This window comes from Tiliqua scincoides, chromosome 3, assembly GCF_035046505.1.
Source record: "Tiliqua scincoides isolate rTilSci1 chromosome 3, rTilSci1.hap2, whole genome shotgun sequence".
Classification (NCBI taxonomy): Eukaryota; Metazoa; Chordata; class Lepidosauria; order Squamata; family Scincidae; genus Tiliqua; species Tiliqua scincoides.
The window spans coordinates 68,698,346-68,716,452 of record NC_089823.1 but is presented as its reverse complement, the minus strand read 5'-3'; the positions used below and the strand labels follow the sequence as shown (position 1 = coordinate 68,716,452).

Here is an 18,107-nt window from a genome sequence, read left to right as displayed (position 1 = left end):
CAGTTTTACCTCTCTTTCTCTTTCACCATGAGGGCTCACATACAAGATGCTCCCCATCAGCAACTCATATAATGCTTCAAATTACTCTGTGGAAATAGAATTAAATTCACAAGGAAGCGTACAGGTGTATGGAATCAAAGACCTGAGAAGTCAGTTCCTAGGAGTTCTTCATCTTGTCTTTGGATGTCTACCACTAGATAACATTGGTCAAGAATGTCTCAAAGCAACAGTTTGTTCTTGTTGATGGTGATAAGTTTACTGCAGAATACATATGCTGAAAACTGTGGCCTTTAAACCTTTATGCTATAGAATAGATAATAACATTCTCACATTGAATATTTTGAAGCATAAGTCATACAGCTTCTGGGGTGGGGTGGTCCACCCTTTTCTTCACAGCCTTGGTAACCAGAAGTGCACTGCTGGTATCTGTCTAGCCACTGCTGGAGACAGTCTGAGTGAGATAAGTGAGAACCTATGTAGACTCTGATTTGATACTGGGAACTGTTGGAATTGGTGCAATTCCATACGCTCTCAAGGGGTGGCAGGAGACTGTCCTAAAAAGGGTTAAACCCAGGCAACCTCTACCTGTCCACTTCTAATGACCTATGTGGGAGGGGTGTGACCCAGACCCTATATAACTCCTGAGCACTCTCTCTTACCTCTTCCTTCCTTCACTGATCAGACAAGATGGCTTGCAGCAGGGCTCTGCTGGCGATGCCATTTTGAGAGCACATGGCATGCAGGACGAGGCAGCTATAGGGCCTTGTTGTCAAAGTTAGAGTACCTCTGATCTCAATCAGATGTTGTAACCATGCTCCAAAGGAACCGTGAGTAAATGAAACTACTTCGCAACTTCAACCAGCCAATGTTGTTTGTGTTTTCTTGACTAGCAGTCAGCCGGGTGTGGGAGGCTCCTCGGGTTGATTCCCAGCAAAGGGGGGTTCTGCTGCTGAAGCAACTCTGCTCCTCCCCCTAATGGAGGAAAATGGTTGTAAGAGATTCCTCCAACAGGAACTAGGAATGAGCTGTGTGCTATGGAGGATAAGAATGTGTTGGTTTTTTTAGGGGGGGGGGGAAGGAATCCCTCTAAGTACTGCCTGCTGAGTTCCTAAGTAGGCTTTTCTCACTCCAAAACATCATCAGAACAGGAATTTAATCCACCGCCACCCCACTCACACATACTTTCCCAGTTCTGAAAGACTGGGCTAAGATCATCATTCTGTCTTCTGTGTGACCCCCAAAGCATCCCTTGGTGTTGTCCCTACTCATTACTCCTTCCACATTTGTATACCCCCCCCCCATTTTGTCCCCCTGGCAACTGCTAGTCCAGTGTTGTGGGATTCTTTTCAGCTTGTGCAGCCTGAGGATGTGGACAGACTCCTTTGGAGTGTGAGGCCGTCTGCCTGCCTGTTTGACCCTTGCCCAGCTTGGCTGATAAGAGCTGCCGGGGGGGGGGGACTGGCTGAGTGGACGGGGAGGGTGGTCAACTCTTCTTTGGGGGAGGGGACACTGCCGCTTGCTTTGAAGCGGGTGGTGGTTCGCCCCCTCCTGAAGAAGCCCTCCCTGGATTCCAATGTGTTGAACAACTATCAGCCAGTCTCCAACATCCCGTTTCTGGGCAAGGTAATTGAGCGGGTGGTGGCGGCCCAACTCCAGAGGGTCTTGGATGAAGCGGATTATCTGGATCCTTTTCAATCTGGTTTCAGGCCGGGCTTTGGGACGGAAACTGCCTTGGTCGCCTTGGTGGATGACCTACGTGTTGGAGGAATCTCTTAAACCAGATTTCCTCCGTTGGGGGGGGGAGCAGAGTCGCTTCAGCAGCAGAACCCCCCCTTTACTGGGAATCAACCCCAGGGAGCCTCCCACACCCGGCTGACTGCTAGTCAAGAAACACACAAACAACATTGGCTGGTTGAAGTTGCAAGAACAGATTCATTTACTCACAGTTCCAATGGTAGTACGGTTACAGCATCTGATTTAGGAATCAGAGGTACTCTGACGTAAAGATAACAAGGCCCTATAGCTGCCTTGTCCTGCATGTGCCATGTGGTCAAGATGGCGGCGCCAGCAGATCCCTGCTGCATGCCATCTTGTCTCCTCAGTTGTGAGGAAGAGGTAAGAGAGAGGGAGGAGGGCGTGCTCAGGAGTTATATAGGGTCTGGATCACGCCCCTCCCACATAGGTCATCCAAGGTGGACAGGTAAACTGCAAAGGACACTGGGCTATGGCTTAACCCTTTTTAGGACAGTCTCCTGCCACCCCTTGAGAGCATTCGGAGTTGCACCAATTCCAACACTACGCTGGGGACTGGACAGGGGGAGTGCGTCCCTGTTGGTCCTGCTGGACCTCTCGGCGGCTTTCGATACCATCGACCATGGTATCCTTCTGGGCCAATTGGCCAAGTTGGGAGTTGGAGGCACTGTTTTGCGGTGGTTCCGCTCCTACTTGGAAGGTCGGTCCCAGATGGTGGTGCTGGGGGATGCCTGTTCGACACCCTGGCCATTGAGGTGCGGGGTGCCGCAGGGCTCAATTCTGTCCCCCATATTATTTAATATCTACATGAAACCGCTGGGAGAGGTCATCCGGGGGTTTGGAGTGGGGTGTCATCAATATGCTGATGACACCCAGCTTTATCTCTCCTTTCCTCCAGACTCCAGGGTGGCGGTTGAGGGCCTGGAGCGCTGTCTGGAAGCAGTGAGGATCTGGATGGGGGCTAACAAGCTGAAATTAAATCCGGATAAGACAGAGGCTCTCCTGGTTCGGAAATCCTCGATGCAGGTGCTGGATTATCAGCTTGCTCTGAATGGGGTTGCACTCCCTCTGAAGGAGCAGGTCCGCAGCTTGGGGGTCCACCTGGACTCGCAGCTGCTCCTGGATTCCCAGGTGGCGGCTGTGGCTAGGGGGGCCTTTGCTCAGCTTCGGCTGGTGCGCCAGCTGCGTCCGTACTTGGATCGTGCAGACCTGGCCACGGTGATCCATGCAACGGTGACATCGAGGTTAGATTATTGTAACGCGCTTTATGTGGGGCTGCCCCTGAAGACGTTTCAGAAACTGCAATTAGTGCAGAATGCGGCGGCCCGTGTAGTCACTGGAGGTAGGCGGTTTGACTCTGTCAGCCCGCTTCTCCGGGGGCTACATTGGCTGCCCATTCGTTTCCGGGCCCAATTCAAGGTGCTGGTTTTGACCTTTAAAGCCCTATACTGCTCTGGGCCAGGTTATCTTAGAGATCGCCTACTCCCGTACAATCCGGCTCGTCCTCTCAGGTCATCAGAGAAGGCCTTTTTACAAGTGCCGCCACCTAAGGAGGTACATGGGGCGGCGGCAAGAAATAGGGCCTTCTCAGTAGTGGCACCAACGTTGTGGAACTCCCTTCCCCTTGACTTGAGAATGGCTCCCTCTCTTGAGTCCTTTCGGTGAGGCCTGAAGACCTTGTTGTTTAACCAAGCCTTCTGACGTTCTGGCCTTTTTAACATCTTTTATATATCTTTTAGTTGCTTTTTTACAGGCCCGATTCCTCTAAGAACTGCTGTTTTATGCTCTTTTATTCTGACTCTTCTGACTACTGTTTTTATGGGTTCTGCTAATGTGTTTTTTAATATGTTTTTATCTGTGAAATTATGTTTTAATTTGTTTTATATGTTGTTAGCCACCCTGGGTCCCTTTTTGGGAGAAGGGCGGGATAAAAATAAAGTTTTTTTATATTATTATTATTATTATTATTATTATTATTATTATTATTATTATTATTTTGTTGTTTTTGGGTGTAACTCATTGTGTGCCTTTGCTCTTTGCATTTTACTTTGATGACATTCATTGCTTTTAATCCTTTGGAACTTGTCTTTTTTCTTCCATTCCCTGTTCAGTTCACTTTGGATCATTAGAAGTTCCTGGGCACATTCATGTTCGGTGTTCTTTGCATGTTTTTGTATATCAGTATGGCTTGCTATTGTGCTCCCTATATTATTCCTTCTCCACCTAGCCTTTTCATGTCATGTCCTATTAGAGTTGTCAGCTGGCAAAGAGTAAATTGACACTGTTCCACAAGGGAATGGTTTTATTGGGAAGTATTCCACTACTTCTTCCATCTTTGGAGATTTCCACATTGGCAAATTTCCATCCCTGTCAATTGATGCAGAAAATAATTAGTGCCCATGTAAAGCTGAGGAGCAATTCACATGTCCTCAAACACTTTGCAAAGTGCAATGAAGATCTTGATAAGATATTGATTTCTCAGTCCACTATTTCCAAAATTTCTCCTCCATTTTCAGCCAGTGACATTTCTGAGCTTCTAATAGTTTCGGCCATGGCTCAAAAAGGTTTCCTGGTTATAAGACAATTTGAGCCCCTGAAATTATTCAGCACTATAGCAGCCCTAGATGTGCTTTGAACTCTCAGCTATTACTGGGATGAAAAACATGCCCTGGAGTATTGGGTGCCATATTGACCTTTTAGCAGATTGGGCTATTGATGGTCCTCATATTGATATGCAAGCATTTGTAATGGCGACCCTGAAGACATGTTACATCATGATAGGATTCTCACAAAAGGACCAACTCTGTCAGTGATCAGAGAACTTTTTATTAGAGAATGTGATCACTGCAATGTCCCTCAATGCACCCTGGGGCCCCCATTTATTTCACAAAACATATTGGGCTCAATCTAGCCCAAGTTAAGCATTTTAAGTCTCATTTCTCTCAGTGGAAGAGTTTGTGTAACTGTGGCCCATATAAATTAAAGGGAGTTAAATGTGCATCACATTTGCTTATGCCCTAATTGTTCATGAGTTCTGCCCAGTTCTATAGTAGCTTGAATAATACAGTCTTTCTTATGTGATAAACTCCCCTTATTGTCCAGTTAAGCAAGATAGGCTGCATATGAAAAGCTATTGTCTAAACCCACACCCTGAATGGGCCCAGATGGCTAGCTGGCCTTGGCAGAAAGAGAGCTGGAATGAACTAGTTTGGGAAGGGGTCTGACAAGGGGATTTCTCATCAGATAATTGCAAGGGGGGGAAGGAAAGATCTACTTTGACAACTGTAGAGATGTTTTACTGACACACCTGTGATGGTGGTTTTTGGGGGGTGGGGAAATAGGCATTCTTATCTAACATCTATTCCAAAACACACACACACAGAGAGAGAGAGAGAGAGAGAGAGAGAGAGAGAGAGAGAGAGAGAGAACTAGATTTAGGGCACAATTCTATGCATGTCTACTCAGAAGTAACTCCCATTATAGTCAATAGGACTTACTCCCAGGTAAGTATGGATAGGATTGCAACCTAAGGATTCTAGCCCAGTGTTTCTCAAACTGTGGGTCAGGACCCACTAGGGGTTCACAAGCCAATTTCAGCAGCAAGGACTCATGAGCTGGCTGGACTGGTGCAAAGGCCTACTGGTGCAAAGACTGGGAAGGCAGCAGAATGAGGGGAGGATTGGGCCCAGGGGAGTTAGGATTGGTGGGAGTGGCACACACTGCATCCAAACCTGCTTCACTGGCCAGTAGTCCTACACAGGGCTTCCTGGATCTACACCAATGATATACCTGGCATGGATCCAGGAAGTACCATGAGGTGGCTGGGGATTTACCTGGGGTTTACTTGAGGAAACCTTCAGCTGAATTGCATGCAGCACAGACCATGTGACAGCACAGTTTAGGCTATCTGTCACATAGATTTAAATGGGAGTTAAACATACACTTAGTTCACCCAAGGAAATCAGTGACACTTTAAAGTTGCAATCTTATGCACACTGAGTTGGGATCAAGTCCCACTGAAAACAGCAGGACTGACTTCTAAATGAATATGTATTGATTCCACTGCATTCCTTTATCATTTTGGCTGCATTAATTAATCATTTTGGTAATGCTAGAATTTAAATGTGCCTTGCACTCTTCTTAAGGCTTCGTTCTAATTTCCAGTTAGGGGAAGGAAATTCTCAAATTCCAAGCCTTGAACTTGGTAGAGGAGTCAGCCTTTGAATGGGATTTAGAACGTAGCTGCAAGCAAAATGCAGCATAAACAACTGACAGGAAATAGCAATTTATGCTAAAATAAATAGGAGTTGTTGTTTCTGTGATCAGAATAGATTTTTAAAAAGTTAGGGGACAACCCAACTATCTCTATGGGATTTGATGGGACTCATTTAGAGCATTTCCAGTGTGGCTCTCCAGCCATTCTCAGCACTGGCGATGCAGTCCTTGTTGCTGACCTCTTCCAATGAATCCAGATGCTTCTTTGGGAAAGTGTCTTTTAGGCTTTACCCAGGACATGGTACATAGTCTACAGCTGGTCAAAAAAAATGAAAGGCAATGACATCCTGTAATGCTGACATTGTACTGTTTTGAAGGCTTTGGGCGTGTCACATGAGAGATGCACTTCAGTTCAATTGGTGACATTGATCATTGATTGCGTTCTAATTTTTCATACAAATGAAAAATGCTTTTCAAACCTTTTTGCTTGGAGGGGAGGTGCCGCACAATTGTGTTTTGGGTGATGACTTCTATTCGTCCAATAGTTTTTCTGTGGGTGTTTATTTTCAACATGTATATCCCCCCTTCCATCTTAGGGAGAGGGCCAAGGTCGCATACAGTCTCTAGCTGTTTGTTTAAATTTAGACTTCTCCTGCCTAACTGTGGGCAGGTGTCTGGATCTGCCTTGTCCAGACTTGCCCAGGGAGAAGCAGAGCGATGATGCTTCCAATGTTCTGACATGCTGAGGCTTCCAAGACCTGTGGCCTAGTTTTCACTTCCCCTTTAATGAGGGCCTGCCTTGCCAACGCAGAGGCGTGTGTGACCAGGAGGTCCTGCACCTGAAAACAAACCTCTGGCGATCCGACTGATTCCGTGACCTGACGGAGCAAGCCCCAGGGAGCCCTACCTTCCGTCCCCCGCCCGCCCCCCCGCACAGCGTCGCTCCAGGCTCCTGGTAGACTGCGATAGCCCCAGCAGAAGAGCAGGGCCGCGGAGGCGTCAGTCTGCCTGCCACGAGGCACCGAAGCAACCTCCCGTTTCGAAACCCGCAGAGAGACCGGCTCCCTTCCCCTCCCCCGTTCAGCAGCCGAAAGAAGCCCCAGCTCTCGCCAGCATTCTGCGGCCCGTGCAAGCAGGGGCAGCGCTTGGGGACCATCACCCTGGCGGGGTCTGCTGCCCGGCGCTCCCCTCCACCCTTTGGGAAGACTCCGAGGTAGACCCGCGAGCCCCCCTTCTCCAGCCGCGCCAGCCCTCCAGGAAGCCCCCCCGGGCCTCTCTCCCCTCCCCCGCAGAGGCAGCTCCGCTTCCGAGAAGAAAGCAAGCAGGGGAAGGGGAAGGGGGTGGGTGGTGGGGTGTTTTTCTCCCCCTTTGCCTCCTCGCTCGCTGTGCGTCTCTGGCCTCACAGGCAGCCCGTGTGCGCCAGAGAGAGAGAGAGAGAGAGACTGTAGCCCTTTTGCGTCGATAATAGGCTTATGCGGAGATCCCCCTCCGGCCCCCGCCTCCTATTTACATTTAAAACAGCGAGGGGGGGAGGCGCCCGCACACGTCCTCTGCCAGGATAAAAGGGGATACACACACAGCCCGGACTTCCAATGACCTTCAAAGAGGAATTGCTGTACGTGTGCTAATTGGCAATGCCTCTTTCTTTCCCCTTTTTAAGGGGGGGGGGGGAGCTGGAGAGAGACAGGTGCTGCTCCTGCCCTCCCCACAAGCCCACCTGGCCCAGGCGGAGGCGCTGAGAATGTCACGCGTCCACCCCCCCCCCCAACTCAAAGTCGCCTGGCTCTAACCCAGGCAAGCGTGCCCGCGCGCGCGCCCTCCCTCCCTTGCTGCCTCTCGGGTACGCGCACACCGCTCCCCTCCCCTCCGCACTGAGCTGGCCCGAGGAGGGAAGCGCTGGTCCCTCTCCGGCTAGTCTTTTGTCAAGCAGGAGAGCAGCAGCAGCGCAGCTCTCTGGATCACAATCCTTTGCGTGTCTACTCAGAAGTAAGTGTCACTGAGCACAATAGGACTTACTCCTAGGAAAGTGTGCACAGGATTGCTGCTGCTGCTGCTGGAGACGTGTTGACTCCCCCGCTCCGCACCAAGACTCACACAACACACACACTCTCTCTCTCTCTCTCTCTCTGTCACTCACACACACACACACACACACCCCCGCCTGCGGCTCCTCCGGAGGCGCCTCTCCTCGCCCGCCCGCCCGCCCCCGCGGAGGAGGAGGAGAAGGGGCCGGGGATATTTAGGTTAATAGGACGGGCTTTGATCCGCGATCCCCTCCCGCCCCCAGCCACAGCAAGCGGCGCGCCCGGAGCGGTCTTAGCCGGCCCTGCAGCCTCGCCTCCCAGAAGGGAAGGGCCGCGCAGACAGAGCCGGAGGCCGCCCCAGCGCCAAGCACACGCTCCGGCTCCCCCACCGCCTTCGCAGGCGGCCCCCTTCCTTCCCCAGCCGGGAGAGGAGCGCCGTCCCTGCCCGGAAAACGTGCCGTGTCAGAGCGATGGCTGCCCCCGCGCTCGCTGCCTGGTGGGGGGAAGGTGACCGCAGCCCGCGGGGCAGAGGGGGAGGGGGAGGGCGGCCCGGGGCGGAGGGAGGGCGGCCTCCAGACCCCCAAGGCTCAAAGGGAGAGCCTGGAGAGGGACCCCGGCCCCGCAGCCTGCTCCTTCCTCTCCTCCGGGGGGGCCTACTGGAGGAGCCATCTGGGGCTGGGCGGCTCCTCATCCCATTAGGGGGCATTAGGAGAGCCGGGCAAATATGCAGCCATTAAAATTAATCGCCTGGCGCTGTCAGCCGCGCGGAAGGGGAATTATGGAGAGCCGCCGCCCGCCTCGCCCCCGTCGGCAGGCAGGGAGGCTGGGGGTGGTCGCCGCGAGGGAGGTGGAGGCGCGCAGGGGATCCGCGCGGCTCTGGAGGGGCGGACAAGGGAGCCCAGTGAGGCCCGGCTGCAGCGGCGGGAGGGGAAGAGGCTGCCGCCAGGAGCAGAAGAGGCTCGCCCGCAGTTCAGAGTCTTAACGCTGCGGGTCGGCAATAAAGGCGGGGGGGGGGCTGTGACCGCCCATGGCGAGGCCAAGAGCCAGCGGAGGACGGCCTGTGACCAGCAAGCACAAGCACAACTTCCACGTCAAGTGTTTAGGATCCGAGACGCATGGCGGGTTTGTGAGTCCAATTTACAACACGGCCTTTAGGAAAATGGCTTTATAAGATCTAGGGCTCAGTCCTAACCCACTTTCCAGCACCAACATCAGGGCAATGCAGCTCCGAGGAATGGGAAGAAACATTCCCTGACTTTGAGGAGACCTACCTGAGTGCCCCCCAACTGCAGGATGCAGCACACGCCCCATTGGCACAGCTATGACAGTACTGGAAAGTAGGTTAGAATTTGGGCCTTAGGCTGCAATCCTATCCTCACTTACCTGGGAGTAAGCCCCATTGACTATAAAGGGGCTGAGTACACATGGATTAGGCTCTTAGAGCACAATCCTATCCAATTTTACAGCGCCGGTGTAGCTGTGCCAATGGGGCATGCACTACATCCTGTGATGGGGAGTCACAGAGGCCTCCTCCAGGTAAGGGGATGTTTGTTCCCTTTCCTGGAGAGTGCATTGCGGTTGCTCCAGTGCTGGAAACTTGGATAGAATTGGGCCCTTAGTGCACAAACCTTTGCATGTCTACTCAGAAGTAAGCCCCATAATAGTCAGAAGGGCTTATTCCCAGGAAAGTTTGGGGTAGGATTGCAGCCATAAAAACTGTATCCACGTTGCTGAACGCCTTTCTTGGGAAGATATAAAACGACACTGAATGAGCGGGTTTTACTTCCAGGTAAACGTGCACAGGATCGGGATCCTCTGGCAGCCTGTTATTTGGAACTGGGTCCTGCTCGAACTGCTCCAGGAAACGGGTTTAGTCGGGCGTCCAGGTGTTCCTGCCATTCACTTGGGGGCCGATTTTCGTTCTTGCTGGAAATAAATGAGATTTGAAAATGGGAGGGGGGTTGGGTTTTATTTTTTATTATTTATTTATTTATTTATTTATTTGCAGGGATCGAGTCACCGGCTGCAGGATTTGCTGTTCTGCCTTTCAGGCCCGAGTGTTTGCAGATCAGCTAACAGATTAGCTGTTAATTGCTTGAGGCAGAGGGCCCTTGATGTTTATCACCCTTTGGAGAATGTCTCCGCTCCAGCTTGGGAGACCAGAGGGGAAGTTAACTCTGCTCGCAGTAGACTGTTTTGAGAAGCCGGACTGAAGGGGGGGAAGAGAAAGTCCCCTTTCCGAGGGACTTTCGGGGCTTTCTGAGATCCCCCAGCGGATCCAAAGCCGCCTTAGGTTAAGCAGCATGTGTAGACTAGTGGGACCCGCCAGCGTCTTGGCGTCGCTCTACTCCCAGCTTCTGACTGCGTGTGTTTGGAAGGAGGCCACACTGACATCGGGGGAACTGAGGCTGCAATCCTATCCACGCTTTCCTGGGAGTAAGTGTCATTGGACACAATGGGACTTACTTCTGAGCAAACATGCCTAGGATTGGGCTCTGACTTCCCAGAAAGAGGAGGTGCGCGCTGGATCGTGCCTGGGCTTTGGGATGCTCGGAATGGTTTGTGGAGCTGGCACGTTGCTTTCAAAAAAATCACGGGCAGCACCGCGGCCAGCCCTCCTTCTACGCGAGCTGGCACTGGAAAGGAGTTGTCTTGCCAAGGAGCTGGAGCCCGGTTGCGAAAGGGTAAACGGCCTTTCTCTTCCAGCTGTTAAATGAATCAAGGTCCTGTGACATGACGGATGAACGCTCCTCCGCTGTGGTCTGCCATGGACCGCCTTGCGGCAACGTGTGGCTGGAGGAGGCAAAGTACAGCCATCTGGGTGGGGGAGAGGCCAGGCCGGCGCGATTTGCAGAAGGCTGCGGGGGAAGGTGTGTGTGTGTGTGTGTGTGTGTGTGAGGGGGAGAGGGAGGGGGGCCTCTGCTAGGCATGGGAGGTTAATAAGTACACAGTCCTCTTTCACGTCCGCCCGAGGGCTGGCTCGCAGCTCAGCGGGTAATTTACAGTCTCCAGCCCAAATTGAAACATGTGTTAACAACCACGCCACGCATCCTTGGAGCTACCTGGGAGATCGTCTCCTCGTAAGCCTGGTGCATTCTTCCCAGGAAGACGTCAGGAGGCTTTCGGAGCCGGTTGCTCTGCTTAGGGCGGGTTGCAGATCGGCTGGTTGCTGGTTGCCGAGACAAGAGGCGAGAGAACACGTCCCCTTTACAGTCTTTGCAGAGAGGACAAGCCAGCTTCGCGCCCCCTCCCCTCCCCTCCCCTCCCCTCCCCGCTCCTGTCCTTGCGTGGCTGCATTCTCGGGGACCCCGCGGCACAGCACGCGAGGCTGGCGATGCCTGCTCCGGGCCCACCTATTAATTAGACTCTCAGAGCCTGGCATCCACGCTAAACACTCCACCGCAGAGTATTGATCACGCTCCATATTCCTTCTCTCCAGGCAAGCACGAACGTTTTCCATGTAGCCTGTCGGCACGTCTGGATCTTCCTCTACACCCTTCTATGCTTTGCACGTTGATTTCCAATGCGTCCTTTCTTCGCCCGGTGGTGTGGCAAGGGGTGGGCGGGCGGTATCTTTTCAGGCCAGGTGGAGTCCCAGCCTGAGAAACCCCCCTACTTATTGAAATGGGCACGGAGGGATTCCCAATTCCAGTCTGGGTAACTCTTGGCACTGCACGCACAAAATCATACCATTGCATTCAGGGTTAATTAACCCAGGTTATCTCCCCACATTGGTTTCCTCCTCAGGATCACAAAGGGATAGCAGAATCTCCAGCCGCCCCTTAGCACCTCTTGAAAGCCTGAGGAAACCAGCCATTTAAAGACTCTTTAAGCATTCTGCTTGTGCGTGCAGCTGGGTGGTAAAAAGGTGTTAAAGGGTAAAGAATCTGCATTAAGCCATCTTCAGTGTGTGCCCTGAATGAGAAGACTCCTGACATACCGCTCTGTTTCGAATTCTCTGCCCCTCTGACAGGAAGAGTATTTATAGGAAGAACTTATCTTTGTTATGAGGGGGTATTGATTATTGCCCCAAGTCCAAACACGTGCCACTTCAGTTCATTAAGGTGGGTGAGGTATGCGGACATGCCCACACACCCTACATTTATGTTAAGTGCCTCGGGAGTTGGGCCTGGTCCACAAGCAATATGTTAAAGCAAAGTCTGGCTCAGTCAAACAAGGTGAATTTTTAACCATTTCCTGGACATCAACACTTGTGTTACAAGAATATTGTTTTCTTCCTATCTCTAGAGCAGGGATTTGCAACCTTTTCATCTCACAGTACACTGTGAGTACATCTCACAGTACACAGGTGCTAAAATTGTCAAGGCACATTATCCATTCGTTTTCTGACAATTGATCTCTCCCTTGCACACTTGTGGACCATTGGCAGCACACTGATGTGCCATTAGTTGAAAATCACTGCTCTAGACAGTGAGACTGAGAATCCACACTCCTACAATTTATTTATTTACTTATACAGGTATTTATATACCGCCTTTCTTTGGTCGTCAGCTTTCTCCTCAGACTTTAATCCAAGGCGGTTTAGTTCTAGTCTTTCATAGAACTCCTCCTTACAGCTGGATTCCTTCCGGGTCTGGTCTCCCTCTGGCCCTTCGCCTTCCACGCTTGGGTACTTCCGGTTGTTTTAAACTGGCAGCCTCAGATCTTCAGGCATACAAGGTGGCAGCTCTACCAACTGAGCCAGACCTCCTGCCTTTGTACCTTTAGAGTTGTACCTTTAGAGGTCCCTTTAGAGGTACACCTTTAGAGTACTTACCTTTAGAGTTGGGTCATTGATGGAATCTTCATTGTTGATTGTGCTAGGTTCAGAGTGTCTACCTTACCATTAATGGAAACAAATTGCTGAAGGCAAATTTTCTTTGAGGCCCTCTTTCTCTTGAGATCCTTTCCCACTCAAAACATAAGCCAGGCAACACAAACTCATAAACTTCAGAGAAGATGCAGGAGAACCCAGCATGAATTCAAAGAGGCTTACTTGGCAGTCCTCAAATCACTTACAGCACATTCCTAGGCACATCTACTCAAACGTAAGTTCTATTTAATTCAATGGGATCTTCTCGCCTGTGAGCTTTACTGTTAATACAGTTTCGTTAATTGGATCGTTTTTAGTATGTGGTTTAAGGACTACAGAACCATCAGTAAGTGAATGCCTCTGGACAGAGAGGGGAAAGGCAGCATGCAAATATTTATAAATAAATACAGTGTTGCTTTTTAGGAGACAGTCACCTTGACTCATTTTTACAGGGCAAAAGCACTCACCTTCTGACTTGGTTGATCCTTTAATTTCGGACTGTTTATTTCATTTATAATAATCCCAGTAATGGGAGTGCTGGGGGGGGGGGGGAAAGACGTCACTGACAGGACTCGCTGCATCATTTTTCCAGCTGGTGCGTGTGTGGATTAAAAGAAATCAAAGGCCCCGTCAAACCTCCACTAAACAGACACATGCAGAAAAGCGCTGTGACCCTCACTCACTACGTGCCTCTTTGCAGCTGCGCACAAAGAGTTACAGGGCTAAAAAAAAGTCCGTTTACTCCCTTACAGGTCATCCAGAACTGCAGCTGTCTTCCCTACCTTCTCCCCTGGGGGCCGAGCAAGCAGCGTGCCAAAAGGGGGAAGAGAAGAAGGTGCGAGGGCTGCAGCCTTTCTCTCTGCGGCAGCCAGCAGAGCCAGGAAGGTTCAAGTGGAGTAGTTACTGCTGTGTCAAGAGTGTGCCTGTCTCTGGCACGGCCTTTCTGGGAAAATGGTGGCTCACAATGGAAGTGGGCAGGTGCCAGCTCAGGGGTCTGATCCATCTGTGTTATGTTGCTCCGCAAGCTCTTCCAACCCTGACAGATTTCGCCAAGTGAAATTGCTCTGCTAAACACATACGTGCCAGGGGGTCTAGTGATCCATCAGCACATCAGGGGATTCTCTGCATTGATTGCAGGCAACTCTCTGTCTCTCATACACACACGCCCTTTCTCTCTCGCACACATATACACACTCATACACATTCTCTCTTACACACAACATACACACATTCTCACAAACTCTCTCTCTCTCTCTCTCTCTCTCTCTCTCACACACACACACACACACACACACACACACACACACACACACACACTTGCGACACACCAGCCATTGCCACTTTGATCTAAAGGACCTTTACCCGATCCGAAATTCAGGCCGCAAGCCTATACACATTTACTCAAGAGTAAGCCCTACTGAATTCAGTATGCCTTACTTTTGAGAAAACATGTACTGGCTGACTGCAGCGTCGCGTGAGATTATGTCTGAACGAGCCATCATAAATCGGACACCACGGACAGAACCTTCGTTTCATCCCGAAACGCAGGACGTCTTAGGCTGCAATCCTACCCACACTTCCTGCGAGGAAGCTCCATTGACTCTAAAGGGACACTTCTGATTATACAGGCATAGGCTTGGGCTCTTAACGCGGCCTGTTTACACGTTCAGTTGTGAAACCGTCAGGCTTACAGCAGGCCAGTGGCGATTGCTCTCAGTCTCAGTTGGCCTGTGGCTGGGCTCGTGTGGAGACCTCACGATGCAGACAACCCCTAAGTACTGTAGACGTTCCTCAAGGGACACGCGGGAGCTGCGAAGGCTGCCTGGAAGCCCTCAGTCCCCCATCCCAGCCACGCGAAGGCTGGTGGTGAGAACTGGGGTGGGGGTGGCTGGATCCCTGCAGGATCTCGGAGACCCCCTCCTGCACGCTTGGTGTGGAGCCTGCCTGGTCTGCACCACACAAGAGCCCTGAAAGCTTAGTTCGCTGGTCAGCCCGCAGCAAGCGGCTACGTGTGGCGAGCCAGCTCTCGCCTGGCACCGGCGCTCCGAAATGTGCTGCGGCTCTGCCAGGCTCAGCTCCCTGCCTGCTGCCAGCTCTTATTGAATATAATTTGTTTGATCGATCGACTTGCGGGCGAGTGGGGAGGGAGGGAGGGAGGGAGAGTGTCAGGCTTCAGAATCTGCATATCGCCCTTCGAGATCCCGCTGCTGACAGAACAAGGTCTGCCAGTGGCGTGGAGCTGCTACCAGCATGTCAATGTAATGATGGTGAGGTAATCAGATTCCCAGCCGGCCCTGAGGAGAAGGAGGGAGGGTGAAGCCTAGCCCGGGCCCGGGCCTGGGCAAGCCTCTCCGCCGTGACTCGGAGGTAAGTCCCGCTGAGGCTACAATCCTAGCCACACTTTCCTGGCAGTAAGCCCCGTTGACTATAATGGGACTTACTTCTGAGTAGACTTGCATAGGATTGGGCTCTAACTCCGCAGCAAGCGTGTTTAGGATTGCAGACTTACAGCCCAATTCTATGCATGTCTACTTGGAAGTAAGTCTTATTATAGTCAATGAAGCTTCCTCCCAGGTAAGTGTGGATAGGATTACATCCTAAGACCTATCCACATTTACCTGGGAGTAAGCCCCTTTGACTATAATGGGACTTACTTCTGAGTAAACATGCATAGGCTTGGGCTGTTAGTCGATCTCCAAGCAGACTTTGGGATCGGCAGCCTCTTTGTTCCCTTCGTGTCAATATGTACCCGCACCAACGGCACCATCACTCCAGGCGTCAGGAAGTGCACCTCCCCTCCCCTCCCCTCCCCCGTTCGCTGGCTGCGAAGTCGGGCGCATTTAGTCCATTGAAAGCCTCGGCTTGGCTTCGCATTCCCCAAGCCAAAGAGAGGCCAACATCGCCTCCGGCGAGTGAAGAGGAAGCAGCTCAGATCTCAGGGCGTACCTGAAACCGATCGCCCACTAGCACCGGGAGACGCTGCTGCGGACTGAGGGGCAGTGCCTAGGGCGGCTGGACAGGAATCCCAGCCCCAGCCTAGTACCTCAGAGGGGTGCGGGGCTGAAGCTGACCCTGTCTGAACTAGAGACACTTCATCACCCGAGAACACCAACCCCAGAGGCACCAGGCTCCTTGCAGTGAGGCAGTGGGGAGAGGGGAAGACTCAGAAGCCCCCTTTGTAAGCCCTCTGCGTATTTCAGGAGACTGTGGCGCTGCCAGTGGGTCCTGAGGCCAACGCCTGCTGATCCCTGGCTCAGATTCAATCCCGCAACTGACAGAAGCGCACCGAGACAAGACGGCGGTAATTAGCGTGACTGGAAGGGGGGGGAAGAGCAGGTCTTTCACGGCATGTGAGATTCTCAGATAGGCCTGGAGAAAACCGAGGCTCACGCGGAGACAGCAGCGCGCTGTCTGAAGGCAGCCTTGGAACCTGGTATAATGGGGAGGGCCACAGTTTCTTCACCTTTTATGCCTCCTTGGTTATTGTTATTACAAGGCATTTGGGTGCATAATTGGGCTGGGGAGGAGGCGGGGGAGGCAGCTGGTGGATTTCATTAAGACCTCCCACTGAGAGAACTGGGAGGCTTTCAGGACCCGGGTGCCAGTGCCTTTGAAGTCAACAGGACTAACAACCTTGTCCTGGATACATTGACTTGACAGCAAGTGCTGATTGTTTCTGTGGAACTTATTTCCCAACCCAGCTCCAATACGTTTAGAATCAAGGGTACAACCTTACCTGGGTGTAAGTCCCACTGGACACTTGCATGTACCTAACAACCGTTAGGATTCCACAGTACAATGTAGAAGCTGTTTTAAATGCTATGCAAACCTGTGGTAGCATCTCCGTTAAGTCCGGTCTGGGCCAAGATTACCAGCAGTTTCTTCGCTGTTGGAAAGAGAATGCTGGTCTACGCGGGTCTTTGGTTTGAGTGGAGCAAGATTTTGATTTGATTTTGTGTTCTTATAATCTTAAAGCCGCAATACTATGCAAACTTACATTTGAGTAAAGTCGGAGTAGATATGTTACAGAGGCACCAGTTTCTCCTTCATTGTTTTGCAAACTTTCAACAATACCCCTTCCATTCCTCCCTTTGGCATTTTCAAAAACCCCTTAGCTACACTTAGTTGTAGGCAGTTCTACAAATATACCTCTCCAGTTTTTCACCACCCTTGTCTCCCTTCTACCCGCGCCAGGGCTGCTATTTCTCTCTTCTGGGCCTGCAGGATTCAAGGACTGCCCAGTGTGTGCCCTCCTCATACTCCATGATACCCATGGGATGCTGATCTTTGGAGAGCCCTGAATAATGAATTTATAGGCCTATTATTTCAAGTAACGAAGGACCCATTGTTTGCACCCAACCCTCCACAACGGGCCCTGAAAAAGGCCAGCCTCCTACTCCTCCCAGCACAGCCTTTGAAGACATCTCCTCTCCAGCTGTTCAAGCTTTTAATTGTTTTGTATTCGGTCCGAAGGGCACTTTCAAGCGTCTTGCCGGACGCGTAAAGCATTTAGGGGACCATTTCAGCAAATTTCTCTTTTTTAAAAGTCCTTTTTAAGTGGGGGGGGGGGCAAGTGTGCTCTCCATTCTTGAACACGTTTCCTTGGAAGCCATTCCGCAGAGATCTATGGGACCTACTTGCAAATAAACGTGCTTACAAGTGTGTGGGGGATGGTGGTGGTGGCTGGTGCCAGTCTTGTAATTGTTGGGTTGTGCGCGAGAGGTGGAGGCAGAGGGGAAATGGCACACAAATGCATTTCTCTCAAAAATATTGACAAGAGTAATGGCCTCCTGGCGAAGACCCCGCGCCGTGAGATTTTGTGCTGGAGAGATATTTTATTGCCGGGTAATTATTCCTGGCCCCCCCTCCTGACGAAGGGCTGTGAGTGAAAACGCTGCCAGAATCTATTAGATGTCGCCAAGGCAGAATGGAAGTCAAACTGCTGCTGGGTTTACACGCCCCCTGTTGGAAAAGATCTTGTAATTAGGGAGAGCTCTCCCGTCGGAGGAGGCTGCAAATCAGGGCCCGCAGGCAGGGTGGGGGAGGAGGGAGAGCCGAGGAAAAACACCCTCCTTTCTTCCTCCATGCAAATCGGGTGGCACTCAGACGACAAGGCAAGGGCTGGTTACGCAACGCGCAGCAGATGTTACTTTCCTCCTCGCCTGGGTGCGGGGGGGGGGAGGCGAGAAGCCCTCCGTGTACGACAGAGCCCTCCCCCCCTTGGCAAGCGCTTCCCTCCCTTTCAACACCTTGATTCACGCTCTGCGCTGACGTTCACAGCTATTAAAAGACAGGCAAGGCCA

At 51.5% G+C, this 18,107-nt stretch overlaps 1 long non-coding RNA gene across 1 annotated transcript; it reads left to right on the top strand.

The window, feature by feature from the left end:
* The first annotated feature begins 8,263 nt into the window (after positions 1-8,263).
* Positions 8,264-9,944, top strand: LOC136646096 (uncharacterized). The gene is made up of 2 exons (XR_010794199.1): positions 8,264-8,498; positions 9,781-9,944. It is a non-coding gene; the product is annotated as an uncharacterized lncRNA (long non-coding RNA).
* The last annotated feature ends 8,163 nt before the right edge of the window (positions 9,945-18,107 follow it).